Below are 14,173 nucleotides of genomic sequence, written 5' to 3' on the forward strand. Positions count from 1 at the left end.
ATCTATCACTGGGTACTACAGTTTTGGCTCTATAGCAGGGGTCCCCAGACTTACCCGCCTTCAAAAAAATCTGATTTAAATAAAAAATCCGATTTTAAAAAATAATAATTGACTTTTATTCACCCTGTTGACAGCTGTTTTTACACCCTACAAAACCTCAAAGCAGGACCAAAGCTTTGGGATCAGTCCACTGTACTTAGGTCCATTTCAGATAAAGCTTGCTTCACTTTGAATGAGGTTGAAATACAGTGGTACCTCAGGTTAAGTACTTAATTGGTTCCGGAAATCCGTACTTAACCTGAAGCGTACTTAACCTGAAGCGAACTTTCCCATTGAAAGTAATGGAAAGTGGATTAATCCGTCCCAGACGATGAAAAACACCCCCTAAAACAGCAATTTAACACGAATTTTACTGTCTAATGAGACCATTGATCCATAAAATGAAGGCAATAATCAATGTACAGTGGTACCTCAGGTTAAGTACTTAATTGGTTCTGGAAGTCTGTACTTAACCTGAAGCATACTTAACCTGAAGAGAACTTTCCCATTGAAAGTAATGGAAAGTGGATTAATCCGTTCCAGATGGGTCTGCGGAGAACTTAACGTGAAAGTACTCAACCTAAAGCGTACTTAACCCAAGGTATGACTGTACCTCTAAAGCTGCCTCCTTTGATATTCAGCTTCACTGAAAGTGGATGCAGACAGAGCCTTCCTATGTTTCTGTTAATGCAAATGACAAATGCATTAGCTTTTACAACAGCCACATCACACTGCTACCCGTGTTTCCCCTTTTTTAAGACACCGCCTTATAACTTTTTTCCTCAAAAAAACACAGGGTGGCTTACTTTCGGTTGGATGTCTTATTTTTTAATTACCGGTATGGTTTTTATGGCTCAGGGCGCTGCTGGGCTCTCTTGAGTGCTCGGCGCTGCAGCAGCCACTGGTTCCAGGTGGTGGGGTGGCAGGCGTCCTTTGCCAGGCGAGGCGGAGGCCGCTGGCTCAGATGCTCTGCCCGCCACTGCAGGGTGCTCCAAGCTCCTTGGCCAGGCCAGGCAAGGAAGAAGCAGTGAGCCCAGCGGTGGCGGCAAGCACGGAAGTGGCAGGGACAGCGGTGGACGAGAAGGGGGAATGCGGGGATGCAGCCAGCAAGGCGGGAGCGCGATCAGCTGTTAAGCGGAGCTCTTGGAGCACTGCTTCACAGCTGATCGCGCTCCTGCAGTGCCGGCACGCTGTGAGTGGAGGTGCCTGTGGGGGTTGGTTTCTGCGGCGCGGAAGTATGGCTTATTTTTGGGGTATGTCTTATATTTCTCAAATGCTTAAAAACCCTGCCATGGCTTACTTTATGACTATGTATTAAAAAAGGGGGAAAAGGGTAGCTCATGTTCACTTTGTGATCAGCCTGTAGATCCTTTTCACATGTACTGCTGCCAAGCCCACTGCTTTTGCCCCTAAATACAAGACTTTACACATTTGTCTCTGTTGAATTTCACAGTGTTGGCTTTGGCCCAGTATTCCAATCTGTCAAGACCCTTGATTCTGTCTTCTATGGTGTTGGTTATCCTTCCTAGCTTTGTGTCATCTGCAAATGGGATAAACATCCCCTCAATGCCCTCATCCTAGTCATTTATAAAAATGTTCAACAGCACAAAAACAAGAACAGAGTCGTGCTTATAAGCACTTGCTGGGTACAGCTGTGGAGCCACCTAACAGTAGTATCATCCAGCTCACATTTTACCATCTTGTCAGCAAGTGTACCACGGGAAACTCTGTTAAATCCTTTGCTGAAATAATGATAATGTTATGCCCGGAACGTTTCCATGGTCTACCAAATTAGTAACTGTCAAAAAAGGAGATGAAGTTGGTCTGGCGTGACTTATGCTTGATAAACCCATGCTGGCTGCTGGCTCCTAGAAATCAATGTATTCTTTTATCAATGCTCACGAACTTAATAAGCTATAATAAATTTGCCTGGTAACAATGTCAAGCTGACCGATCTTCAGGTTTCCAGACTAGCCCTTTCCTCATTTTCTGAAGACAGGGGCACTTGTCTGTCTCCAACCTGCCTGCACCTCAACTGCCCACCATGAATCCTCAAAATTTACAATGGCTCTGAAATAATGTCCACAAATTCTTTTGGCAGTCTTGTAATAACATTTAGTCTTTGAGACTTGAACTAGGAATCTGTTAACCACCTCCTTACCTATACCGGTACTGGGCTGCAAATTCTCCCTTCTTGTGGGTGTGTATGGGGGTCTATTAGGATGGTCCACCCCAGGGACCAATGGATCCTAATGGGCTTTTTTGGGAGGGGGGGTGCTTTTGTGGATGATATGACTGCTGCTCCTGCCAAATTTCTGGCTGATCTGTGAAATACCAAAATGACCTGAATAATTAACACAATTGGTTCCATGTGTCCTCTTCTCCTGCTTAAGAGAGCCAAGGATGTTCCATGGTACATACTTAAAGCTGAGGGCAATGAAGCAAGCTGGGAGATAACCAGAACACAAATGGAGGAAAGCTCAAGAAGAATCTAATCAAACACTAGTATAAACTCAGTATCAAACCACTCGGGGTAAGGAAAAGGTGTTGTGGTTTTTCACCAGCTCCAGGGTAAGGGAAAAGGTTATGGTTTTTCACCAGCTCCATTGCCCCTCAGTGTAACCCAGCAGGGTTTTTCCAAGCGGTTTGAGACCTTTTAAACTCTGGCTCTATGGATGAAATAGTAGAAGCCTTGGTGGTATGTTGTTACTTGTTTGCAAAACATTTTAAGGATAAAACCACTTGCAACCACCACAACTTAGCTGTTGCTGGCCCATCTATGGAAATATCCAGCGTACTGTCTAGTCTAGTACTGATGGCCAGTTTCAGTTGGTAGGGGATGCAGACAAGGTAACTTGGTTGGGTGTACACAATTATGAGTTTGCTTGACCCCTTGCCCTTCCTGGCTTACTGCTTCTAGCAGCAAAGCAACAACTGATCAGGTCCTGAAGATAATAAACTTCACCAAGAAAGGGGGAACAGGTGGGAGTGTGTCCATTCTTGAAGAAAGAATCCTCGGACTTAGAATACTTTAACAACTATAGACCACTAGCTAATGTCCCTTTCCTGTGCAAAGTGCTGGAGTGTGTGGCTGCCAACCAGACCCAGCAGTCTTGAATGAATTTGATTTTCTGGGTCCATTACAGTCGGGGTTCAGACCGGGTTTTGACAAAGAAACTATTTTGGCTGCTCTGTGGGTGACCTAGCTGTCAGGTGAGAAATAGGGGAAATGTCTCCATGTTCATTAGGCTTCCTCAACCTCGGCCCTCCAGATGTTTTGAGACTACAATTCCCAGCATCCCTGACCACTGGTCCTGCTAGCTAAGGATCATGGGAGTTGTAGGCCAAAAACATCTGGAGGGCCAGGGTTGAGGAAGCCTGATGTTGATCCTCGATCTCTAAGCAGCTTTCAATACCATCAACCATAGTATACTTCTGGAATGGCTATAGGGTTGGAAGGAAATACATTGGAATGGTTTCTGCTTATACCTGGGCTGGCCAGCACAGAAAGTGGTGCAGGTGGATTTCTGTTTGATTCCATGGAATTTGCAGCATAGAGTCAGGTTTTATCTTATCACCCACGCTGCCAATGATATGAAGTGAAGCCTTCCATGGTTTTGCAGTGCATTGTCATCAGGTGTGTAGCAATGGGTATGCTGGATCAGTTCTTGGGCATGGCCTGAATGATAGCCAAAAAAGTGACATTCAGTGAAGTGTAGAGGGGGGGGGATAATTTCCTATGTTCATTCATAATAATGAATGGATATCAACTGCAAATACGGTATACTGTGTAACACAGGGGTTCCCAACAAAATTTTCTCGAGGACCCCTCATCGAGCCGCTATTGTGACAAGGACCCCCATTAATTCCTAATTCTAAAATTAAAAAGTGAGAGCCAAATTAAGAGTCTTTTTATATTTTATATTTATACGTTTATTACAGTTACAACAGAGTACTCCATCAGTATACAGTTAGTTTTAATTTTCAGTTCTTAATGAGATGAGTTAATTCTGTCCTTTGAGTCCATTATTTCTGAAATATTAGGTTCCAAACTTGAAACTTTCACTCTGAAATCCGACCGCATGTCGAGCCGATTCCTATATTTGTTTTTCATGAAATACATGGAAGAAAATGCTTGCTTTGTTTACAAACACTACTGTTTTGCAAAGAGGCAGCGCGCGCCAGGGAGGAGGGAGGGGAATGGAGAAGACAGGGTACCTGCGCAGTAGCGCACAAATGAAGCCGACGCGCGCAAAGCATCTTGGGGAGGTGAGCGTTAGTAGAATGCGCGCGCTGCCTCTTTGCAAAACAGTAGTGTTTGTAAAGCACCACCTAACGGCACACAGCAGAACTACTGCCTCTATCTAATTCTAGTTTTGCGCTAGACTCTGCTCTTGCAGGAAGCGGCCAAAACAAAAAATCTCTTATCATACGAAATATATTTAATATATTTTTTAGCATCTTGCGGACCCCTCTGGCATAGCTCGTGGACCCCTGGGGGGTCCGCGGACCACCTGTTGGGAACCACTGCTGTAACACATTAGACAATAATTGGCAGTTTCAAAGTTTTTAGCTTCATTTACTAAACAAAAGAAAAATAAACATGCTAATTACATTACTCTAGGGCAGGCATCCCCAAACCTCGGCCCTCCAGATGTTTTGGACTACAATTCCCATCATCCCTGACCACTGGCCCTGTTAGCTGGAGGGCCACAGTTTGGGGATGCCTACTCTAGGGTATCAGAAAATGTTGTGATGCAAACTGAAAAATGTTGTTATGCAAATTAGAGTAACTTGCATAGGAATATTTTCCCAGGAAAAGTCGCAAGAAAATGCACTTCACTGCTGAAATTCATTTCGGACAAGGTAAAACACACTATGAATATGAAATTTCTTTGTTTCAAATACTGGTGTTTAACCTGCTCTGGACTTAAAGGAAATTCCACACCTGCATGATGTGACAATGGTCTCTTGCTTTGATTGTGACAATGGTCTCTAGCTTTGATTGTGTTTTTTTTTAAAGTATGGTCTATCAGTGGCTATCAGCTAGAATAATTAAATTGAATTATTGTCCTCAGATCAATGGTAAGAGATGGCTGTAATTTTCATGCCCTCCTGTGAGCTTCCAAAAGCATCCAACTGGCTATTTCTTCAGAGGCTTGGTGGGCTGCTGGCAGGATCCAGCAATGATCAGAATGGCTCAGTGGGTACAGCATAAGACTCTTAATCTCAGGGTCATGGGTTTGAGCCCCACACTGGGCAAATGATTCCTGCATTGAAGGGGGTTGGACTAGATGACCCTTGTGGTCCCTTCCAACTCTACAATTCTGTATTTCATGCTGTTGCTAGGAAGACTTGCATGTGTGAATAACTTAAGTTATCCACAAGACAAAGACACACACAAACACACACTGGACAATGTTTTAAGTTATCCCCGATCTAACTGAGATGCAGCGATAAGCTACTGGCAATATTCATCCACCAGTGTTGTGCAAATTCATGATCAGCAACTTCTTTTCTGCTCTGCTATGGCCCTTTGAAGCTAAGATATGCTGGGTGTTATGGCTACACTCATGGGATAACTCATAATAAGTGAATTTAGTTCATATACAGCACTACAAACTATAGACAGTCTTCAAATCAGAAATCCATTTACTTGCTTTCTTCATACTTATTTTGAAGCTTTTGCTTAAAATTCACTGAAAAAGGCCTTTAAATATTTAGGAAAATATTTTTAAATGTACAAACCGAGGTCCAAAATCAATCACAAATTGTAGACTCTGAACATTCATTTTTTAATGTCACTGAGTTAAAGCAAAATGATTGTTTGTGCACTGTTTTGGTGGACTCAACACAGTTAAGAAACTGAAAGCACTTTTCTAAAAAGCCCCCAAACAATTGGTTGTTCCTTTGTACAGTGGTACCTCGGGTTGCAGACCCGATCCATTCCGGGGTGCTGTTCACACCCCGAAAAGTCCGCAACCCGAGCGGTGCTTTCACACATGCACGAAAGCGCAATAGAGCGCTTCTGCGCATGTGCGCGCAGCAGAACCCAGAATGCCGCGTTTGTATCACGAAAAAACGCAACCCGCAGCGGACGCAACCCGAGGTACGACTGTGTTGAGATCTTGTTCATGATTAAGAGCTCCCATATTTTGCAGGTGAACTTACGCACTTTTATCTTTAAGTTAGCAACATTTTAGCAGCAATCAGTAACAATATAATTCAATTCCCTTCTAATTTCTGGCACAGTTTATGTCTGAACACCCTAACAGAATGTGTGGTTCAACTGGTACAGTATAAAACAGCTAGTGATCCCATTACTACATTGGAACATACATGCCTGATATCATTTAGCCTTTGGACATAGCTATCAAAGATTTGTCTATCCTACCCTTAGTAGTCTAACACACTGCTGATTCATATTATGACTGGGATATACTGTACCACCTTGCTATAATCCTGGGAAAAAAGATTTACCTAAAGTTGTTTGAGAAAGAAACCTTTGGATCTGAAGACTAGCCACCTCCACCTCAATTTGTGTTTCTCTGTCCTGAAACAATCAAACTACATAGGATGGTGTGGGACCCTAACAGGTTATATGACCAAGATAGTTCTTTTTGATTAGATAAATTGTTTGTCAATAAGTCTGCAAACTCAGTAAGGCTCTACAGACATTAGCCAAGTCATGTAGCTGTATATACTGATAACATATTTTAATTTAACTTTGACCTCCCTCTTTACAAGATGCATGTCCTTCATCAGTTTTTTAAAAACCTTGCAACTATTTCTCCCCAATAATTTTAAAGAATCTACAACCCAAACAGGTCTAAAATAGGCTTATCCTAAAAAGGTGGAAACTGGTAAGATTCCAGAATTTTACACTACCTACCTCAGTCAGATTGTCAAGGCTTAGACAATGTAAGCATAGCTTGAATTGTTTGGCACCTACTTTTGTGCTTCTTTTCCAGAGAAAACCCATAATTCTATAAAGAACAATTTGTTAGAGCATTACTCCTGTACAACCCCCCCCCCTTTATGTGGAAAATGTCAGGATATAAAATATGTGGCACCCATATCCTGAGCTTTTCTTCACCCTCGCTAATAGCTTCTGCCAGTCACTCAACGATTCATTGTAACTACTGCTTAGGGAATAAATATATAAATTTGGGCAAAATACTAATTTTCCCTGGTTGCACCCTCATCAACTATGACACATTTGTATTTCCCCAGTCTGTCATATCCTTTTAAACTGAGTACATCAATACAATATGTTTAATCAAGTCCCTATACAATTACAACCCCAAAATGTTTCAAAGTCTTTACCATTCCTTCCCATTTGTATTGGAAATGTGATATTAACAATGCAGTTCTATGTCTACTTTATGTTTTATTATATTGCTCTGTAAAATATGTTTTTAATGTAGTAAACCAGCCTGGGATGTTTTGATAGACAGTATATAAATTGAATAAATAATAATAATAAATACTCAGCCCCCATAGACTTAAATGGGACTTACGGTACTTCCAGGTAAGGCCTCCTGAATCTCCCTTTAAATATGTACTGCCAGCATCTCAACCTTTGGACAGTGCACTTTTAACATCTGAACCTTAATTATACAGTATTGTGAAGTTACCCTCTGATGCATAGCTGTCAAGTTTCCCCTTTTCTCGTGAGGAAGCCTATTCAGCATAAGGGAATTTGCCTTAAAAAAAGGGAGAACTTGACAGCTATGCTCTGATGTGCTAGCAAAGAAGACTGTGGGTTTGTCACAACAATACTACCACCTGCAAACAAGAGGATTTTCTGGTTTATCTGTCCCATTTTGGGGCTTCTGTATTATTGACTCCTCCCCTACGGCTTGTGCATAAGGTTCCACTGTCAATGCAAAAAATAAATATAAAAATGTAGACCTCTAACCTATCCTAAAGTCACAAGACCTATGGTTCGATCCCTTCCCATGACTAGTTTTCTATGCTTTGGGCCCTGACACTAGATAAGGGGGCGGGGGAGGGTACTAGAAAAGGGTGTGTCTCCACTACCAATTAGAAACAAGGGCAAATATACCCAAAATAAGAAAAGGAAAACGGAGTCTTAACTATTCCAACAGGTAGAACTTAACACTTGAAATGCACAGGTTCAATCTCCAAATCAAAGGGTTTCACTAACACAGCCTCTCTGCCTTGGACAGAGCCCACTAGCCTGACAGTATGAAAGCTCCCCACATCTCTACACACGGATCCTGAGAAGTTCAGGAGACTGTCTGAAGAGCTCAGCAGAAGCAAGTCACGGTTTTCTTATAGGAGATCCTCTCCCTTTACAACCTAAACGATTTCCATGCAGTAGGGGTGCTGGGAAAGGGCCTTTGCCCTGTTCCCCCAGAAGCCCTAAAGAGAGACGCTCGCCACCAGTCGCAGAAAAGCATCACTAATGTTTTGGTCATCACTCTTATTTATTAAATCTGTATACCACCCCTCATCCAAAGATCTCAAGGTGGTTCACAAAAACGACAACAACACAAAATGAGAAAATAAAACATCTAATAAAAAATACAATAACAAAACAAATCTGGGATAGCTCAGCTGAGGCAGAGCATGAGGCTCTTGATCTCAGGGTTGCGGGTTACAGCAGAATCTTCCTAATTATTGTGATAAGAGGGATGGTACAGGAAAGTACTTTTTAAAGAGATGACCATAATTTTCATGGCCTCTTGTGAGCTTCCAGAAGCATCCAACTGGCTATTTCTTCAGAGGCTTGATGGGCTGCTGGCAGGATCCAGCAATGATCAGAATGGCTCAGTAGGTACAGCATGAGACTCTTAATCTCAGGGTCATGGGTTTGAGCCCCACACTGGGCCAAAGATTCCTGCCTTTAAGGGGGTTGGACTAGATGACCCTCGTGTGGTCCCTTTCCCCACTCTACCATTCTAATAAGCCGATAACACCCCGCCCCCACAAACACATTTATGAAGGACTGGATAGACCAATGGTCAGATCTCGCAGCTTAAAAAAGCATCTCCGGGTGAGCGGCTCCATAACACCCTCGCGGGCCAAGCAAGGGCAACGTACCCACCCCCAAAAGACCCCTGAAAATGGGGAGAAGTGGAAGCAGCAGCTCCCTGACACTTCCCCCGCCGCTGCGCCCATGGCGCCTGCCTGCCTGCCCCCGCACCCTTTCCCACAGCCACTTCCGACACGCGTCTCCCCACCGCTGTCAAACACACACGCCCCTTTCAGAAGACCCTCGCGGTTGACGACTCGTGTCTCCCGTCAAAAAAGACCCTTCGCTTCCACAGGCAGACAGGCAAAGCGTACGTATATACATATATACACACACCCTCCTTCCCCTTAGGGCCTGGCCGTGGCGCCGGGGACCCAACAGCCGCGGGGCTCCGAGGGGGACACCTCCTCGCGCTCCCTAGCCCAAGCCCCGAGTCCCGGTACCTGCAAGTGAGGCCGGCTAAGCAGCCGGCGGACCCCGCGACGTCAAGGTCCTGTCTGGGCCCCCGAGGCGCGCGCGCGCGGGCGCCTCTCCCTCCTTTGCGCGGCGAAGCCGGCTGCGAAAGGCCGACCGTGCGCACGCGCCAACCGCGCCGGGGGCCGTTTGGCGCAGCTTCCGGCGGATTCTCCGCCCCTCCTCTTCCGGCTGGCTCTTCCCTTCCCCCTCCCCCAGACGCCGTTGTCCTTCTTCGCCGCCCATAGACTCGTTGGGTTATAGCTCTATGGTCACGTTGTAGCCTTAGAGACCCGGAAGTGGCGCTCTAGGGTTTGTAGAGACGACGGCTGCTCGCTGCTCCTGGAGCGCAGCAAGGCTCCAGAAATTGAATTTGATCGATTGAATTTCCATTCAAATGGATTTCGAAGCGGCTTACGGGCGATAAAGTAGTAGCAGCATAATTTAAGACATAGCAGAGAATCACGAGTTCAGCCAAAATCATACAAAACGATTAACAAATCATCAATAAAACAGTTGCTATCTACGGAACGCTAGGAACAAAACAGCAACTGAAAAATAACCTGAACTTCAGAATTACAACCGACGTTGTATAATATTATTAACAAAGCAGTATTATCTATAAAACAGCAACCACGTTGTAGGAGGAGGGTGCTGCGCCATGTTTGCCGGGCTGCAGGAGCTCGGAGTGGCTAACGGGGAAGACTTGAAGGAGACGCTGACCAACTGCACGGAGCCGCTCAAGGCCATCGAGCAGTTCCAGACAGAAAATGGCATCCTCCTGCCCACTCTTCAGTCCGCCTTGCCATTCCTGGACCTCCACGGCACCCTCAGGCTTGAGTTCCACCAGTCTGTGTTTGAGGAGCTGAGGGAGAAACTGCTGGAGAGGGTCTCAGCCATTGCCTCTGAAGGAAAGGCTGGAGAAAGATACAAGCAGCTGGAAGACCTCCTGGAGAAGAGCTTTCCCTTGGTCAAGGTACCATCAATCCAACCTGTGGTGATGTGTGTCATGCAACACCTGCCCAAGGTGCCAGAAAAAAAGCTGAAGTTGGTGATGACTGACAAGGACCTGTACAAAGCATGTGCCGTGGAGGTGAAGCGTCAGATTTGGCGGGATAACCAGGCCTTGTTTGGTGACGAGGTGTCCCCTCTGCTGAAGCAGTACATCCTGGAGAAGGAGAATGCCTTGTTTAGCGGCAACCTCTCTGTCCTGCACAACTTCTTCAGCCCTACTCCCAAAATGAGGCGCCAAGGAGATGTGGTGCAGAAGCTCACCCAAATGATCGGGAAGAACGTGAAACTCTACGACATGGTGCTGCAGTTCCTGCGGACCTTGTTCCTTCGGACACGCAATGTCCATTACTGCACATTGCGGGCAGAGCTCCTGATGTCACTGCATGACCTAGATATCAGCGAGATCTGCTTGGTTGACCCCTGTCACAAGTTTACCTGGTGCCTGGATGCCTGCATTAGAGAGAGGTTTGTGGACAACAAGCGGGCCCGAGAGCTGCAAGGCTTCCTCGATGGAGCGATGAAAGGGCAAGAGCAAGTCCTGGGGGATTTATCCATGATACTGTGTGATCCATTTGCCATCAACACCTTGGCTTTGAGCACCATCCGCCACCTGCAAGAACTGATTGGGCAGGATATGCTACCTAGGGAAAGCCCCGATCTTTTTCTTCTCCTGAGAATGTTGACACTGGGACAGGGAGCCTGGGACATGATTGACAGTCAGATCTTTAAGGAGCCCAGAATGGAAGTAGACTTGATTACCAAGTTCCTGCCGCTGTTGATGACCTTTGTGGTGGATGACTGCACATTTACCGTCGATCAGAAGCTGCCTTTGGAAGGCAAGGGCCCAGCACCTTACCCCACCACAATCCCAGATATATTTCCCAAATTTATGCAAGAGCACTGGATTGCCTGCCAGATTGGGCTCTACTACGTGCTTCACATCACTAAGCAGAGGAACAAGAACGCTCTTCTCCGGCTGCTCCCCACGCTTGGGGAGACATTCAGTGATCTGGCCTTCAGTGACATCTTCCTGCACCTGCTCACCAGCAACCTCACTCTCCTCAGTGACGAGTTCACTCAAGAGGAGTTCTGCACTAGCCTTTTTGATAACTTCTTCCTCACCGCCTGCTTGAGGAAGGAGAATGTACATAGACACATGCTGAGGCTCCTGCTTCACCTCCACCACAAGGTGACACCTGCCAAGTTAGAGTCCCTGCTGAAGTCACTGGAGCCTCCCAAGGACAGTGGAGAAGCCTTGAAGGAGCTTTACAACCAGCTCAGCAAAAAACTGGAACTCCGCAAGCCCAGCCCTGTCCAGGGCACAGCCGACACACCCACTGTGGACTTGCCCCTGCCAGCAGTGGCCCCGCCGACCTCACTCTAGGCTGTGCTCCCCCTGAGCCTATAGAACAGGGGTGTCAAACTCAAATTCATCGGGGGCCGCATCAGCAGTTTGGTCACCCTCAAAGGGCCGGTTGTATCTGTAGGACTATGTGTCCACTCTTTATTATCATAAATTATTGTCACTGCATTCAATTATTACTGTTTTTTGTAATAATGTAAGTAATAACTAGCTCTGAAAGCAGAAACATAGTCAGAATAATGGCAAGTAGATATTCAAATGTACAATTATTGTACAATTTATTGAAAAAGGATTTTTGGTAACTGCACTGGGTGGTGGAGGCTCGCTAGGGTTTCATGCAGGAGCTTTGCAGAGCTACTGGTACCTGGAGATGCTGGGGTCCTTCTGCATGCAGGACAGATGTTCTGCCAGTGAGCCACCACCCTTCACCAAAGGGACTGGCTGAGGTTGACTCACTGGAGCTGCTCTCCTGGTTCCAGGGTTTAAGGGCCAGAAGTATAAAGCAGCATCCTATGTTTCTGAGGAGGGGGAGGGGAGGGGAGGGAGGGAGGAAGGAAGAAAAGATTGAGTGGGAGGGAGAGAGGAAGGAAGGAAGGAAAGAGAGGAGAGAAAGAAGAGTAGGAAAGAAGGAAGGGAATAAAGAAGGAAAGAAAAAGAAAGAGGGAGAGAAGACGGAAAGGGAGAAAGAAGGAAGGAAGTAGAGAGGGAAAGAAAGAATAAGAATGACGGAGAGGAAGAAAGATGGGAAGGACGGAAGGACGGAAGGACGGAAGGACGGAAGGAAGGAAGGAAGGAAGGAAGGAAGGAAGGAAAGAGGGAGTGGGAGGGAGAGAGGAAGGAAGGAAAGAGGGGAGAGAAAGAAGAGTAGGAAAGAAGGAAGGGAATAAAGAAGGAAGGAAAAAGAAAGAGGGAGAGAAGACGGAAAGGGAGAAAGAAGGAAGGAAGTAGAGAGGGAAAGAAAGAATAAGAATGAGGGAGAGGAAGAAAGATGGGAAGGATGGAAGGAAGAAAGAAAGGAAGGAAGGAAGGAAGGAAGGAAGGAAGGAAGGAAGGAAGGAAGAAAAGAGGGAGCAGGAGGGAGAGAGGAAGGAAAGAGGGGAGAGAGAGAAGAGTAGGAAAGAAGGAAGGGAATAAAGAAGGAAAGAAAAAAAGAGGGAGAGAAGACAGAGATAAAGAAGGAAGGAAGGAGAGGGAAAGAAAGAATAAGAACGAGAGAGAGGAAGGAAGAAAGGGAAGGGGGGGTCGCTGCCTTGATTCAGCGCCAGAAAAGAGCGCAAAGGGACCCAGGGGCAAAAAGCATTTCCCATGCAGCGTGAGGCAGCGGGTGTCCGTTTTAGGAGACTTGCGTAAAGCCTCAGAGTTGCACGTTCATGAGGCTGAGCCACTGCTGAGCTCACGTTCATGAGGCTGAGCCGCGGCAGGAGGAGGAGGAGGTGGAGGTGAGGCAAGAGGAGGAGGCGGCTTGCCGGGTCGGTACCCGGCAGTGCCGTACGGAGAGTCCTGAGCCTCTGGGACGCAGCAGTGCTCTGTAGCACTTTGAATCCTCCTCCTCCTCCACGTGGCGCTGCTGGGTGATTTGTCTGTGCTTCAGCAGCAGCAGCAGCAGCTGTTTCCAGGCGCCGAGCCGTGGCAGGAGGAGGAGGATTCAAAGTGCTACAGAGCACTGCTGCGTCGCAGAGGCTCGGGACTCTCCGTGCGGCGCTGCTGGGCGCTGACCTGGCAAGCTGCCTCCTCCTCCTCCTGCTGTGGCTCGGGGCGCTCCACACAGCGCTGCTCCGGCCGCCTTTCTACACCCCCCCCTCAGGCCCCAGCTGTTTGTCGGCGCTTTGTCGGCTGGGTCCCGCTGGCTGGGGCGCTCGGCGGGCCACATGACGAGGTCTGGCGGGCCGGATTTGGCCCCCGGGCCTTGTGTTTGACACCCGTGCTATAGAACAAAGTTTCTTGTGTTAATCTCACAGCAGAGACTAGACCCATGTCTTGATTCCTGATACAAACCAGTCATAATCTTTTGCCTGTCTTTCGGACTTGGGTTGCCTCATCTCATCTGGCCTGTTTCCCTAGAAGATAGCTCTGCCCTCAAGAGTGGTCTTCTGGGGCAAATTTGATATAGCTGTTATTAAAAAAAGAAAACTGCCTTTAGTCTCCGTCTGGGAAACAGGTGGGGTATAAATATAATAGTAATAATAATAATGAATTTAGTTTTATGGGGGATAGGAAACTGACCATCTATGTACGGTTTTTAAAAAATATTTTAGATGTTCGCATATAGAGAAGCCTAGTAATTTAATGAGAATGAATTATTT

The 14,173-nt window shown here is 46.3% G+C and overlaps 1 protein-coding gene and 1 pseudogene across 4 annotated transcripts in view; one reads left to right on the top strand and one right to left on the bottom strand.

Annotated features, from left to right (window-relative positions):
- KPNA1 (karyopherin subunit alpha 1) overlaps nt 1-9,618 on the bottom strand; it is a 35,131-nt gene extending 25,513 nt beyond the window's left edge. The window contains exons 1-2 of one of the 3 annotated variants that reach the window (XM_088658810.1): nt 9,484-9,618; nt 653-720 (exon numbers count right to left, since the gene is read on the bottom strand). The gene's annotated coding sequence lies outside the window, so the exon portion shown is untranslated. Of the gene's footprint in view, nt 1-652; nt 721-3,528; nt 3,719-9,483 lie in introns of those variants that run through there. The other 2 variants (XM_088658811.1, XM_035140832.3) reach the window with 2 other exon arrangements.
- Nucleotides 9,619-9,789: 171 nt separating this feature from the next.
- Nucleotides 9,790-14,119, top strand: LOC118097782 (negative elongation factor B pseudogene; annotated as a pseudogene). Its single transcript, XR_015947330.1, has 2 exons — nt 9,790-11,922; nt 13,808-14,119. The product of XR_015947330.1 is annotated as a negative elongation factor B pseudogene (transcript).
- The last annotated feature ends 54 nt before the right edge of the window (nt 14,120-14,173 follow it).

Source organism: Zootoca vivipara, chromosome 15 (assembly GCF_965207765.1).
Source record: "Zootoca vivipara chromosome 15, rZooViv2.hap1.1, whole genome shotgun sequence".
Lineage (NCBI taxonomy): Eukaryota > Metazoa > Chordata > Lepidosauria > Squamata > Lacertidae > Zootoca > Zootoca vivipara.